Raw genomic sequence first — 14,190 nt, 5'->3', positions numbered from 1 at the left:
CGGCGGCGCATGCATAGGACGCAATCCGCTTTGACGCCTGCGCAGAAGCCTTTCTGGCAAACCAAGGGCAGCGCATGTGCAGAATAGACTTGACGCCTAGGGGCGGGGCTTCCAAGTTGCCAATCGTGTGACTCCAGAAGCCGAGAGACACTGTAAGATGCTATTCTGCCATTCTTGGATGGATGCTTTCACAGCCTTTCCATCACCGTATGCCTGCTATGATATTCATGGGGACAAGGGACGGCTGAATTCACAGCGTTTTAAACACCACAAACTCTTGAAGAGTTTATAGGACACAAATCTATTACACTGGCAGATCAGACAAGCTCCTCTGTGTGTGTGTGTGTGTATATATATTATACTCGGTACTTTTGCGAGGCAAGTCCCTCTGAAATTGGGACAAGGACTCATTGATGCATTTCAGGAGCAAAGCAGCTGAGCGAACAGGCTTTTCCTACTAGAAATCAAGCAGCTGCTCTGGCAGAACTTTACTTTGGTTGCATCTTTAAATCCTAGGAGGCTGACAATGCGACGAGCTGGTTAGAGGAAAGAGCCTCTCTCCAGGGAAGGCTCCACTGACTTGACCCTTAAGCCTAAACTTGCGTTTTACTACGTTTGCTTTGTGCATGTTAATGCATACCCGATTCATAGATTTCAGGTGATTGATCAGTTACAAGTTGGAGTAAGTGGTCCTTGGCTACATAAACCTCTTCTCTGCATTTTATGTGTTATGACTTACTGTTGTACTTCAGTACAAACTGGGAACGATTCTGGTAGTGTTGCAATCTAACAGTAATGCTGTCCTGACTTTTCAGTCTGTGTGTCTTCAGAACCTTTGGTCACTGTAGAGTATGAGCAAATGCCTCTTGCTTGCTTGAAGCTGGTGCGTGAGATAACACTGCCAGTCCTGATGTGAGAGGAGAGTTCTGGGAACAGGGCGTGTTTAGGGATGTGAAGTCAGTACCATCAGATCTGGATTTTCCAACACCTGTCTCAACAACAAGATGTCTGGGACCTCTCAGACAACTGAATTTGCCAGAGGGGCTAGCAGGTACATTCAGCCTTGCGTCTTAATTCTGATTTCCTGAGCTGTGGCTTGTTTGGAGTGTCAAGATGGTGAGTTGGAAACACTTCAGATCTTTTTCATCAAGTGTTGTCTTCTAGCTCCTACGGTACTGGCTTGAGTAGTGTTCCCAGTTGTCAGTACTGCATGTTGTACCTGCGTGAGCACCTGATCTTCCGTGTCTGCCCACCAGTGCTGAAATACCTCTTCCTAGGCATCCGTCCTAACGCAGCCTCTCCCTCCACTCTCACCCACATACACATTTTTGGTCAGGCATCCCAGGGTGGAGGAACTGTCTTCTGTTAACTAGACTCATAACTCCTTTGCTGAAGTGCCCTCATGTGTTCCATCCTTTGATGCTCCACTACTCTACCAAGGAAAGTGTGGGCTTCTTTCAGACCTCGTTCCCTGCTTCTCCCAAGGTGTGTGCCATGTTGTCACATGAAGGGGGGGGTGGGGGAGCGGTATGCAATCCTCTCAGGTGTTTGTCTGTTAGCGCCCCAGGAAAGCAGAGACCCTTGTTCCTGACCAGTCTGTCAGCATCCCAATACAGGGACCCTTCACTGAAAAGTCCCACTGGATCGAAGGGTAATTCGACTGTAGCAGCATTAAGGGGACCCCTCAGCAGGTCTTCCTGCTTTGTTTGTGTTACCCACTGCTGGCAACTGCCAGCGCCCACAGAGGACTCACATCAACAGTTCACGGAATAACACTCTTTATTAATAGGAAATCGTGACAAATTAAAGTTCATGATTACCAGTGATAGGACCTGTCTGCAAAAACAAGCTTTGAATTATATACAACTAAAATACATACAACTAAATTATAATTGCTAATAACAGCTAGCGTGAGTTAGTTATTTAGCATGCATAAAACAAAGTTCTTACCCGATAGGTGTCCCTATGGGGAAGAAGACAGGTTCAGCCCATCAACGGATCCCAGAAGTTCTGATGGAGTCTTCCCTAATTTCTCCCTTCATCTGTCCACTTTTTATACTTCATAGTACATTGCATATTCATTCATCATACACAGGATTAGTTACAAGTTTCTTTCTTCTAATACCACCCTTTGGGCTCAGCTGCCCAGCCAGCTTTTAACCCAGTGCAGAGCACACTCATCCAAGCCATGAGCACCCAGTTTCTCCAGGAGAATACTGTGGGAGACTGTGTCAAAGGCTTTACTAAGGTCCAGGCAGGCAACACCCACAGCCTTTCCTTCATCCACTAGACAGGTCATCTTGTCATAGAAGATCAGATTCATCAAGCAGGACCTGCCTTTCCCACACTGTCTGGGTCTAATCCCCCAGTTGTTCTGCACATGCCGCATGATGGCACTCAGGATGATCTGTTCTATAACCTTCCCTGGGCTGAGGTGAGGCTGACAGGCCTGTAGTTCCTGGATCCTCCTTCCTGCCTTTCTTGAAGATGTGATCCTTCTCCAGCTTTCTCTGGCCTGTCCAGCTTCAGCCAAAGCAGCTCCTGTCCACAGCCAGTAAGTGCTCCACCTGCCCCTTCTTGCGCCCACACTACAAGGAGAGCAAGGCCAGGCAAAGACAATCCACACGAGCCCAAGGCAGGTGCAGTCAACGGCATCCACCACTGCGGCTCTGGGCAGCTCCCCTCCTGCTTCCCCATCGCCTGTCTCCTGGCAGCCCTCACCACCGGTTCCAACACAGCACAGCTCCCCTTTGTCCCCACTGCCAAGCTCCTGGCAGCCCTCACTGCTGGCTCCGACACAGCATGGCGTGGCACCCCCACCGCTCTGTGCCTCTCAGACCCCACCATCACTGCCACCCTCCTCGGGGCGTTCCCCAGGACCTGCCAGTTGATCATTTGGTTCCCCGCTCACCTTCCTCAGTGCAGCCGCAGCCCAGCAGTGCTCAGTGACTGCTCCACTCCTCACACGGGCCCCTCCATGGCCATCCAGGGCAGGACAGCACCAGACCCTCCAACAGCAGCCACCCCTTACAGGGGGTGTCTGTTGCCTCACTGCCTGCACCTGGGGCTCCCCCAGCCCTGGCCCACAGCTGCAGACCAGCAACAACAGGAGGCTATTGCCCAACCCCCACAGCACTTCATCTCCTCCTTTGGGCTCCTTCACAGCCCCTTGCCTGGTGTATATGAGTGCAAACACAGTCAGAAGGGCAAAGGAAACAGCAAGTGGTTATTCAGTTATGCTCCGAGTCCTGGGAGCAAGCGTGCTTGGGGGCTCGGGGGCTCCAACACTCCCCTTGCCGCAGGATATCTTGGCAGTTGCTCCTGGAGCCACACTCACCAGTCCGGTGGGGAACAGACAGTTGGCCAGTCAGCTCCTGGAGTGATGGGCTGCTGGGCAGAGGTGGAGGCTGCCAAAACTGAGAAGCAGAGTGCAGGGCACTGGAAGAGAGAAGGGAAATGGCAGTCGGCTGGGCAGGGAGGTGTAGCAAGAGGGCATGAGGTAGGGAACGGGACCGCAGAGAAGGATTGTGACAGGTGATACAAAGATCAGCAGAATCCAAACTCCCTTGCTTTCTAACTTCCCTCACCAAAGTGAGAAGCTAGGTGCAGCGGGGTTAGCAGTCCCACATAATAAAGCTCAGTAACAGCAGGCTGTTATTAAGCAAGGCATCCTTTATTGCAGCGCTGGGGATAGCTCCACCATAAGTGCTCCAACAATCTGGCAAGCTTTCAGAGACTATATACCGTAAAGTTATACATATCCATAAGATTTCCAATAACTCAGTTACATAAACATGAGATTTAAATGCCTGATCCGCATGCAGTCATCTTCCCTGGTGGTCTTTGGGTGGTCATCGGGGTCTTCAGATGAAGGTTTGTAGTCGTATTCACCGCATCCCCTGACTGACTGACTTCTGCGCAATCTCAGTTCTGCAGACCATGTCCTCCCAGGCTGTTGCCATTCTCTCGTAACTTTCTTATCTTTATGGACCTGCACACCTGTTATCCAGGCACCTCCTCCTCTTGTTGCAGATTATCTTAAGATCTTACTGAATCTTTTTATATTTTATGTTTACGTAACAGTTAGTTATAAGTACATTTTGATTCCAAGGAGTTAACCTTCATGATAGAAATATGTTAGCACTTATTAACTAAGGACATATGAATCGCTGTGCTGCTAGTTATCCAAGACTGTTGCTTGAAGTCCCTGTGATATAGACCATAATACCCTTAGTCTTTACTCTCTAGACCATAACCAGAACACCCAGGTTCTATTGTGCATAGGATGTGTTATCGAACAGATTGGCAAGGCCGATATCCAGCCTTCCAACTTGGCAACAAAACTAAATTTTAAGGTGCCTTGAAGTGAGCTGCCTTCATTATAATACTAAAAAAATCACACCCACAGGTCAAGAAGACCCTTGCCCAGGTGAAGACCTTTCCCCTGCACAAGCGTAGTAACAGAAAAGGATGACACAGCGAATATTACAATTCTATGCAAATTACTAACCAATCATTGTAATTGGGAGTGTATGACCTTGCAATTTTGTGTATAAATGTAATGGTAAAATCTACACAGGTGTGCTTGGTTTGTGGAGATGCCACTGAGCACCCAGTGCTACAATAAAGGAGCGCCTGCTTCTTAATGCTACAGTGGTGTTAAGAGGTTTGATTCCCAATTTTTGGTAACACTCTCACAGCCATCTGGAGCCCCTTTTGCTCAGCTAAGTTATCTAAAGTATTTAAAACATCTTCCTTGTTCTTCAGGCCTTAACCCTTTCACAGGGAGCCCAACAGCTGGAGAAAGCAGCAGTGTGGAGCGAGTGAGCGGCCCACGGACGCCGCGGGGAGGGGGGGGGGAGTGATGCGAGGGAAGCCCCGCGGGAGACACCCTCGAGTTTTGGAGGAGCGTGGGTAGCTCGGGTACGACTTAGGCAACGCCAGGGCCCCGGGCGGCCTGCCGGCCCATAGAGCGCGACTTCCGGAGGAGTGATGGGCCCTTCCGGTATCCTGGAGGACTGCCGGCCCATAGAGAGCGACTTCCGGAGGAGTGATGGGCCCTTCCGGTATCCTGGAGGACTGCCGGCCCATAGAGAGTGACTTCCGGAGGAGTACCTGGCACTCCCGGGGGCGTCCAGAAACGGGAGCTCCTGGACGGGGAGCGCGGCGGTACCTGTTGGTGCGGCGGACGCGGGCCTCCCGGGCCTCCTCGGCCTCCCGGGCCTCCTCCTCCGTGCGGCATGTCACTGCCTGCCGCTGCTGCTCGGTGGGTGCGAGGGGGTGTTAATGTGAGGCGTGACCGGGGACGGGACGGTACGCGACACTACACGACGACGCCGTCGTTTGGGTAGTTGCGTTATTTGCATCTTTAATAATTGCTATTTAATTTATTGCTAATTATAGGTTACGACAGTCTGTTCTCATGATTATTCTGATCAGTAGTTACCCCAAATTAGAACGGCAGGTACGGGTGCACAAATGCATGACTAGTTAGAAAAAAAAATACAAAAGGGGTCCCAAGTCTTATCGCTGGTGCAGCACTTAAATGGAATGCTCCTTGGGTGCAATTAATTCATTCCGTGTATTTTATCTTATTCTTGAATTAGATATTATTCAAATGGCTTAATTGATTAGTTTACCATTAGAAAACCCAGTGAATGCAAAGACTGCTCCATTTACTCCTGCAGCAGGAAAAACGGAAAAGGAGCGCTAAAACCAAACTGACACCAAAGGAAATGTTAATTACCACTCTAAATCATTATTTCAGGTTATGAATTGGAAACCTAATTAGAAGTGCATTTTTAATTACCATAATTACAATAAGAGATTATTACAATAAACTCCCAGTTAGTATTCTATTTCTACTTCATACCTGGAAAATTTTATTATGATAATACTGCTTGGGTATCGTTAATGCATAAATTTAACATTGCTGTTATTAATTAAATAATAGGCATTAACGATGCCCAGTTAGTGCTCTAAATGTTTTTAAAATTAAATTTAAACTTTTCATTAATCATATTCAATTTGCATTATTTTTATTTTAGCTCTACTTGGAAGTAATTAGTACAAATGACTAGTGTCCCCCCAAAAAAAAGTCTGTTTAAATTTACGCAGTCATGACTTACTGTTAGTTTTCTAATTTTACTTTTACATTAAATCTTTTAATTTTATGTTAGTTCTGGTGGGGAATCATTACCACTTGGGAATTTTTTTTATATCTACATTTAAGCATTATTAATGATTCATTTATATTTCTCCTTATTTAAAAATCTAAAGCTTTGATTACTGTGTTTGGTTCTAAGTAGGAGTTGTCATTACCTCCAAACTTACGTATGGCTGTGTTATAATTTGAGCATTCAAGACTCCCAATTAGTTTCCAATTCGATTTTTTTAAAATCTAAAACTTTATTATTTTGGTTCCAATTGGAGTCATTAATGTCTGCAATTTCTTTAATCACTACGATGTTTAAATTCAGCTATTAATGACTTGCAATTAGTTTTCTATCTTTGTCACTTTAAAAGGATTTCTAAATTATTAATTGTTTTAATTAATACAGATTGGGACTAATTACTGCCTGGTTCATTAATAGCTGCAATTAAATTTAGCCATTACTGACTCCTAAATAATACTACTTTTATTTATTTACACTCTTAACATTATAATTGTTGCTTTACTAAGTGGATTAACTGGCACACATTTTTTTTCTAAATGTTAACCAGAGTTTTTTCTCTAAAGGTATTACTTCTGATCATGCTCTATCATTTATATTCTGTATTTTTGTAATTTTATTATACAAATTAGGAATAATTGCTGTCTGCAAAGTTTTAATAGCTAGAGTAGATCATAGGCGTTATTTACTCCCAAAGACTATTCTGTTTACTGTTATTTAATTTTTTATTCTAAATGTTTTAAAGTAAATAAGTAGTCAAAATAATAGAAACCAAGGACATTGACATTTCCAGGAAGGACAACTGGAGCGCCTCGACACATCCAGAGAGTGGACAAATGCTATAGTCCAGCTCAGGCAACTTGACAGTTTGGCACTTCAGCTCCAAAGTTTGAAGCTCCACAGAGAACAACCCCTCTGAGCAAGCACCGCAGCCTTTAACCATCACCTGCTTGCCTCCAGCTCTGCCACCCCTTTTTTCTGGGAACTGCAAATTCCTAGGGGGACGAATACACATGCAACAGCTGCACAACAGCAACCTGCTGGCTGCGTGGCTGTGCCACCACTACCTGCTGCACCCGGCCATTGCTGCTATGCCTCAGGAGCCTTCAGCTGACACAGTGCTGCCCGAACACCTACAGCCCTGTCAACCACTGGCTTTGCCAACAGCGTGTCCAACAAAACCCACAATGCTGCTGATGCTGTGGCGACACGGCGGAAATGAACACTATCTGTGGCAAGGACAGACATATCACACCAGGTATGATACATAACACTGAAACACCGTGTCAGCTCACCTTTATTTCAAAGGAGGAACGCACATGCACGCACACAGCACAAAGGATTTTATTCTGAGACACACAGCTGTCCTGAGCATCTCCACAACTATCTCTTCACAGCAACATCATATCCATGATTTGGATTCCTCGTGGAAAACGAGGGAGCTCTGCACATTGTGGTGGGCCCTCACCTTCCAAACCTGCACACAGGAATAACACTCCACCCATCAAGTGACACCAAAAACTATAAAGCCTCTCAAAAGAATTTAGAATTCCACACTCACACAAACCAGTTACACTCACCTGCTTCATGGCCCAATCCTCCTCTGCTCTGACCATCTGCTTCAGTTCCACACACCCTTCAACAGTCAGACCCACAATCATCTCCCCATGATCATTCACTACACTATATATGGCAGGGCAGGGAAAAAACAACAGCTGAAAGAAAAAATTTAAAAAACCAAACAAACACTGGCTGGGTTTTATTGTTGAGGGGTGGGGGGCGTTAAATAAGGAAAATGCTATTTCAACTCTTACCTGCAAGGAAAAACAAAACCACACATACAAGGCTAGGCACACTCAAAAACCACAGCTGACACCGCATCCGTTCAGCTGTCTGCCCAACCTGACAAGTGCTTGCTGCCACACGTGATGCTAGACACATTCACATAGGTTGCTGAACTTGTGCAGTACTACATTCTGGATAGGACTGAATGACAAAGCAGAATTAAATCCGGTAAGAACCTTTCTCTAAAATATCTCTAGTTGCAAAGTGAATACCGTAGATCAGCAGCAATAGTTCTATGTCACCCAGACTCCTAGTTTTTTCCATCTGGCTCCCTTAACAGAAATAAGTCCCTAAAAATGCCAGGATGGAGGCTGGGGGGAAGGTAGCAGCAACAGAAACCATACCAAGCACTTTAAGTAACACTTAAGCTCAAACAAAAATAAATGGCAGAACACCTCAGGAGGAGTGTTAAGAGAGACAAATGAACCCGTGCAGAGCAATGCTGAAGTCCTTCTCCTAAGAGGACTATGCAGGTCAGAGAAGCCCCTTTGAAGGCCAGTGGTTTTGACAAGGCTACTTGTCACACAGATTGATTCTGGTGCCTGGAAGGAAAATTGAGGGTATGGAGGGCACGTGAAGGGTATGAAGGGGTTCAGGCAGCTTATAGCAGTGCCTGCAGTGCAGAGACAAAAGGATGGCTGTGGGGCACGCTGACCAACAGAGGTTCTGCAGGGACTAGAGGGCATATGCAGGGCTCTGGATCATGAGAAGGCAAACAGAGGTCTCTGGGGTGCAAGATTCACAAATAGGCAGGTCCCCAAGCAACAAGAATGCTGGGCGGCATGGATCTGAGGGTGCAATGAATGTAAACATGGGGCTCTCAGGTGCTCCAAAAGACAAGCCCAGCTGTCCTGAAGAAGAGTAGATGAAAGTCAGAGTTCTGAAGAGATTGAGGGCAAACAAAGGGGTCTTGAGGGGGTCAAAAACAAGACCACTGGGATGTGCCAAAAGCAAGTGGAGAAGTTTTGAGAGGATTTAATGGTGCAAAAGGACAAATGAGTATCTTGATACTACCAAAGAGCCTGCAGTAACGAAAAGGCAAGCAGAGTAATCATGGCAGTTAGAAGGAAATGGGCTTCTGAGGGAACAAGACAGCAAATAAAAAGATTGTGAGAAGCCCAGAAGCAAATGGATGGGTCTTGAGGGGAACAAATTGCAAGTCTTACCTCTGAGAAGCCCAGTGTCCTTGAATTTTGTTCTGCAGACAGCTGTCCTGTGGGCATGGCATGCAACTTTGGGAATACCTGCCCAAGCAGTCCTAACCTGCAACACCACGTGAGCACAACTGTTCTCGGCAAGTTGTGTGGTTTCATAACCTAAATGGCAAATGTGGAAAATGGCAAGTATTGCTCCAGGACAGCTTTAATGTTTTTTGCCTCTACAGAGGACAGGGAGAAAGACGCATCCCTCCTCAGCATCTTGCCCTGCGCCTGCCACTCCTCTCCAGTCACTGCCCACCTCAAGCATCCAGGGCAGTTGGTTCTCACCTGCATGGTCCTTCGTGTCCTGCCCCCAGCTCCTCCTCTCTGCCCCAACCCAGGAGTCCAGGCATCCTGACCTAGTGCTCATCTGGGAGGACCCAACCACCAGGTCAGGCAGAGAAGTCAGGGAGAAGGGGGTCCTTCCAAAGTCCTGAGGGGTCAAGGTGGCCCTGGATGCCTGGGTCCCTCACCCATCTTGGGACACATGCACATGTGAGGAAGAGGAATATTTACGTTATCAGTATGTTAAAACTACAAAAAGCTGCAAACAGGTATGACACAATGCAAAAAGTGGGATGTGAGTGCAGATAGGGGAAGGTCCCAGGGCTGGAGAAAATGAACAAAGAATTGAAATAAATAGGAACCAAAAATCACTGAAAAGCAAGAAAATACTCTGACTGAGAAGACAAATAATAATAGTAATAAGAGTAATAACGACAATGATGATGTCAGTGGGGCTGCTATGGGGCACCCAGCCAAGTAAAATCATACCAGCAAGCTGAGGAGGTTGGGGAAAAAAAATACCCATTTTAGGGTATTTGGAGAAGAATGAGGACAGGGCAGTGTGGACAAGACCCCCCTGGTTTGGGGGTGCTGGGGGCTCAGGGGCAGCAGGACTTCCTGGCAGCCTCTGATTCAGGCCACTTCACTGCATCAACCCCCCAGCCAAAACAGGCTTTGACCTCACTTGAGGTCACAACCTCTGGCCCTGCTTCCAGACAACTAGAGGGGCACATGACAGATTCCCACCTCCCACAGCTTCGGTCCAAGGGGTGGTTATGGGAGACTTCAGAGGATTTTTTTCTTTCTTTTTTTTCCCCCCTTCTCTTGTAAAACTAGATGGGTTTGTCTCTTGTCACTCTGGGGGAGTCACCACATACTGTGTTGGCCTCTCACATTGCTACCATTAGTGCTACCATTATTATTATTATTATTATTATTCATTATTGTTTGTTCTTTCTCCCAAAAAAGCTTCCCCTTCCAAAAACAGGAAAAAAGAGAAGAGCAAGCAGACACTCCCCTGGACTTCTGGGCCTGAGGAGAGATGGGCACAGTCCCCACTTGGCACCAGGCTGGGGACAAAATGAGCCAAATCTGGCCGTGGCTGTTGGCAAACTTGACAGGGATGGGTTCAGTGGCACTCAGCAGTTTCTGACTGCACAGCTCCTGGACAGCCTCCTCTGCCTCCATGTGCTTGTCAATGCAGATGAAGCCTACCCTCCTTGAGACACCTCTGTGCAGGGAATCCAGGCAGCAGAACCCTGAGACTGCTGCACACACGCAGGAGCCAGGCATCCAGGAAATCCCCTCCACAGACCCTCCTGCAGGACCCAGGTATCTGAGGAACTCCCTCTCCTAGACACCCCACTGCCCACCCATGGGATCCAGGAACAGTTCCCCCCTCTATAGACCCTACTGAGGACCCAGGCATCTGGGCAGCCCCTCATCCCTGGGGGGAGACCCAGCCATCTGGACGCATCTGTGTTCTGGTTGATGAGGATGCAGGAGGCGGTGATATAGCAGTACTGGGAGAACAGCTGCTCGATTTCCTGCCCCATGTCTTGGGGAAGCCACTCATGTAGAGGTTGGCATCATGGATGGAGACCAAGCTAGGCTGGGCATAGGACACTGAGGGGGGACTATCAGCACTGAGGACCCAGGCATCACCACCTCCCACACGTGCACACACAGGTACACACGCCCCACCAGGGACCCCAGCATCCACACACACACACACTGAAGGACCCCCCTGGGGTCCACTTCTATGATCACCCCCCAAGAGACACTGGCATCTGTCCCCTGCAGGGGACCCACTGGTGTCTGGCACTTTGGTGATCTTGGTCTGCAGCTGAGGATGCTGATGGCCTTTTTGACGTCACCCACCCCAGTACAGTTGATGAAGCTGTAGCCCAGGCTCTGAGTCTGGGCCTGTAGGTCTGCTTACACCTGCCTCTGCAGCTGCAGCAGGCAACCATACACTTTGGGGAGAAACCTCAGACTAGAAGGTGAGCAGAAAAGCCAGGGAAAATCAAATAGGTCCTCCAGACAGACCTTGCCCTGCCTGGTAATGGTGCTGTGCAGTGCCACCTCTTCTTTCCCTGGTACTCTGTGGTGGTATTATTATCAGCAGACATGAGGATCACAAGTGCCCCAGGCAACTTAGAGGAGCTCTCTTGCCCTGGCACTTGTCCACCACCAGCCAGAAGAAACTAGCCCAGGCTGCCAGCCAAGCTGCTCTGCCACTATCAGTTGTGGTGCCTGTGAAGACAGGGCCAGGCATTTATCTCCTTGTCCATGAATGACAGCCACCAGTACCATGCAACATGCTGTCTGAACGAAAATAACATGTTGATGCCTTCCCTGACAGCGACCCTACCCTGCAACTTCTTATGCCTCTGCCCCTGCTCCTTACATCCGCTTTGTGCCCTCCCATTATTTCCTCTTTCCTCCATACACTGTTGATGAGCATTATTTGCTTCCACAGCTGGAAATCTATAGGCAAGACAACCCCAGGCCAGGAAGAAGACAAAGCAGCAACAAAAATCACAGAGCAGTATAAGAACACTCCTGAAGAAACTCTGTGCTAGATTGAAGGATAGGCCATGAGAAGAACCACAATAAGCACAGAAAAGAACAGCAGCCAGAAAAAACACAACAGTGTAGCACAGGTGTCCTGCAGCAGATAAAAGAAGGAAGGAGGGGCAGAGAGTGCTGCTCATAAGAAAATCGTTAGCAAGATGGCTAACCCAAAAGACCTAGGCCATGAAGATCACGATGCAGGTGGCAAAACATGAGCCCAGAGCCCAGACAGCCAGGCAAGACAGGTCAGCAAGTACTTCCCACCAGAGAAAGGCCAGCAGAGCTGAGAGGGCAGTCATCAAGAGACAGAAAAACTTCAGCCTAGATGACCACAGTAGAGACATCAGTACAGGCAGGTAGGAAAGCGTTATAGTGTGCTGCCTTAGAGACCAGCCAGCAAAACAAAGGTGACCGGTGGGAAGAATGATGGACAGAAGAGTCTACAAACCTGGAATGCCACAGTGCACCACTCTACACAACAGAGCACACTTGATCTGTGCAAGGTGTGGGTTGCTTTGAAAGGAACACAGAGGGCTTCGGGGCACACTGAAGGCCACAGAAAGCATGGGCCCCCATGCAAAGACAGCCTAGCAACCTGAGGCAACCAGAGCCAAGACAGCTGGCAAGAAAACTATGGCACAAAAGCACACCACAGTAATTGCATGCATGGAGAGCATGGCAAGACATCTGATACATGCAGAAGGGATTGCTGATTTCAGCTGGTGCTCATGAGGTGACTGTTGTAATGGCACAATGATGGATGTATCGTGCATTTCAAGCAGTAGGAATAAGGTGAGTAAGAGCTTGGAAGTCAGAACGCCCATAGGCAAGACAGATGAAGCCAAATGGGTGCCATGGATGGCAAAGAGGAGCAAAGGAAGGCCAGAGCCATCCTGTCAGGCTTACCCTTCCCACCTACCTCCACACGCCTCTCTCCTGTCAGGCTCCTGCCTTGCTTACCCCCATTATAGCTCTACAGACTCCATCCCCAGAAGGCGCTCCCAAGAGCTGTCTTGCCCACCCACCCTCAGCTCTGCCTCCATGGCAGCTTCTCCAAAGCCTTCCCATCAACTGCAGCCTTCCTGTCTGCGTTCCCTGCAGTGTTCCCCCACTGCACATCCACAGTCCCAGTGCCCATGTCACCAAGTGTTGGACTTGTTTAGCCCCACTGAGCCTGCCGCAGCACTCACTCTCCCCTGCTGAGCCTCACTCTGTCCTCAGCACCACGTGTGCTTCTTTACTGAGAAGAGACTCTGTGACAAGGCTGCATCAGCTCTACCATAAGTGCTGTAACAGCAGGAGGGAAAAAATCAGGCACAGCTTGGCGATCTGGCCAGGAACATAGCACATGCCCCTGCTCCCTCCATCCTACCTGCCTGTTCCTGTCTGCCTGGACACACACAAGACTTGACACAAATCAGACCACAGTCACAAACTCAGCTTTTCTTATGAATTGTGCTTCTCTTTTGTTACATCCTTTGTATGATTACAGTTCCAGCTCTGGGAGTGTTGTATTTTGTCCCTTCCCAGGAACAATAATCCTGGAGTGACCAGTGAAAATGCTGTTACCCGTTCCCCAAGAAGGAAAGGAAAAGGGTCACTTATCACTGCTAATAAACGAGACCTGCCTCCCACCTCCCTTCTCAGGGTTACAGACCTCTGCTTGCCGCTGCAGACCCCCAGGTCCAGGCACAGCGGCACCCCCCTTCGCTGGTGCTGCGCCCCCGCCCCAGCTGAGCCACTTCGCCTCCCCCGCACCGTGGCACGTCCAGCCCCGCACCGGGTGTCGGAGGAGGCTTTTCTCCGCTTCTTCAGTGCTTCACCCGCCCATCACCGCACAGCCGCGCCCCAGCGATGCCGGCAGAGACCTCAGGCGCTGCCCAGCCCGGAGAGCAGCGCAAAACGGCGGCGGAGCGGCAGGCGCCAGCCCTTCTCCAGCCGGCCGGCGGCTGAGATGCTGCGGTGGGCTGCGGCCGGGCAGGGGCTGCGGGATGGGCACGGGGCTGCGGGATGGGCACGGGGCTGCGGCCGGGCAGGGGCTGCGGCCGGGCAGGGGGCTGCGGGATGGGCACGGGGCTGCGGCCGGGCAGGGGGCTGCGGCCGGGCAGGGG

The 14,190-nt window shown here is 49.0% G+C and overlaps 1 long non-coding RNA gene across 5 annotated transcripts; it reads left to right on the top strand.

The window, feature by feature from the left end:
• The first annotated feature begins 2,241 nt into the window (after nucleotides 1–2,241).
• LOC130141409 (uncharacterized) lies at nucleotides 2,242–13,713 on the top strand. 5 transcript variants are annotated; one of them, XR_008819057.1, is made up of 4 exons: nucleotides 2,242–2,434; nucleotides 4,409–5,347; nucleotides 6,967–10,834; nucleotides 11,985–13,713. It is a non-coding gene; the product is annotated as an uncharacterized LOC130141409 (long non-coding RNA). The 5 variants fall into 5 exon arrangements; XR_008819056.1 differs by having other exon boundaries at nucleotides 2,242–2,554; XR_008819058.1 differs by lacking the exon at nucleotides 2,242–2,434 and having other exon boundaries at nucleotides 5,093–5,347; nucleotides 6,967–9,771; nucleotides 10,472–10,834.
• Nucleotides 13,714–14,190: the final 477 nt, after the last annotated feature.

The sequence above is a fragment of the Falco biarmicus genome, chromosome 19, assembly GCF_023638135.1.
Source record: "Falco biarmicus isolate bFalBia1 chromosome 19, bFalBia1.pri, whole genome shotgun sequence".
Taxonomy (NCBI): Eukaryota; Metazoa; Chordata; class Aves; order Falconiformes; family Falconidae; genus Falco; species Falco biarmicus.
The sequence above is the reverse complement of the archived record's forward strand: the minus strand, read 5'-3'. Positions and strand labels throughout refer to the sequence as shown.